The sequence below is a fragment of the Triticum aestivum genome, chromosome 2B (assembly GCF_018294505.1).
Source record: "Triticum aestivum cultivar Chinese Spring chromosome 2B, IWGSC CS RefSeq v2.1, whole genome shotgun sequence".
Classification (NCBI taxonomy): Eukaryota; Viridiplantae; Streptophyta; class Magnoliopsida; order Poales; family Poaceae; genus Triticum; species Triticum aestivum.
The window spans coordinates 3,045,028-3,046,528 of NC_057798.1; positions in this window are offsets into that span (position 1 = coordinate 3,045,028).

Here is a 1,501-nt window from a genome sequence, read left to right on the forward strand (position 1 = left end):
ATACCCAAACCCCGTGCTCCCGAAGCAAGCGAAAGCAAAGAGCAACCTCATAGAGGCTACAACTATTGAATTCACTCTGGTGGATTTCATTTATCGCTGTGTTGATATGTTCTTCAAAGAGGTGATCAATTCCGAGACGTTCGAGTGTGTCCACAAATGTCATTTTCTCTAAAGGAGTATTGTTGAATGTCTTAAACAAAATCTGTACATCCTCCTTCAATTTGGCTTCTTTCACACGCATGCATTCTTCAGATATCTGCATGCTTAGATGAGTTATGATTAACCAAAAGGGAAAAGGGGATACATCAGATGTAAAGAAATATGAAATGAACAATATTAATACTACCTTATTTTGAGTATATGTTGTTTCCTAAAAATAATTATTAGTTTTATTACCATTTATTTAATAATATATTATCTACTTTATGTTTAAGCATCAAAAAACACATGATGAATTATTTTTTGCACATTTTAGAGGTGGGCCCCATTGCAGCCATACCGTGGCGGAACTATGTGGGCCTCACATCGCTCATAGTGGGCTATTTCGAGTGTAAAATCATTTCAGCACACCGTCTCATAAATATAAGAGGCCAAACATGGAAGACGTTAGAGGATTAGAGAATTTGAGAGGCAGCATAATGGATCAAGAAGGCATGACATGGTGACATTTCATTTCCACCATCAACACCATCACCTAGAATTTATATAGACATTTGAAATTAGTTTGCCTTTTGTACTTGTCAAGGTCAATTAATGGACTCAATACAAGACACGTGCCGATGTACCTTTGCAAAGACAGCTTATGGATAGGTCGAATACACAATCATCTGAGAGAACACTTGTATATTGCTTAGTGAAATTACTAGTACATACTCCCTCCATCCCAGTATATACCACATCTTAGTTTTCACATTTTTACTCATAGCGCAACACATATCAGGATATCGAGGCACGATGAGCCAATGACCCCTCTTAACTCCTCCTTGATATGCTAGTTCAAAGTAATATGTGCTATATTTGGGGACATGGAGAGTACTATACATAATGTTTCAACAAATCTGTTTTGTTTTGTTTTGAAAAGAACATGTTCGATTTTTCTAAGTACATACAAGTATGTAATTTAGACATACCGGCAGCGGGCCTGGCTCGTATTGGATGAAGAAAGCATCCCACACCGATGCTTCGAAGCTGCTGACCCTCTCGGGAGTCGTCGTAACGCCAGATGCCATTTGGAATATCTTTGTGTTCAGCTTTGCAGCAATTTGCAAGAGTGGCCTTTATATACACGTTGGCAGCCCACACGTGGCCGGAAGTATGAACGATCCAGACTACATAGCTAACTACCAACAGCCCATCTTCAACGCAGATCCATAAAACTCCCGCTAGCGTTAGAATCGTGTTGTCCGGACCGCGGAAACCATCCAACACGGTGTATCGATCCGCGAGGCGGTCCAGACGCATTTTCTCTCACAAACTGGAGACAAAAGTGGAGGAGCTTTGC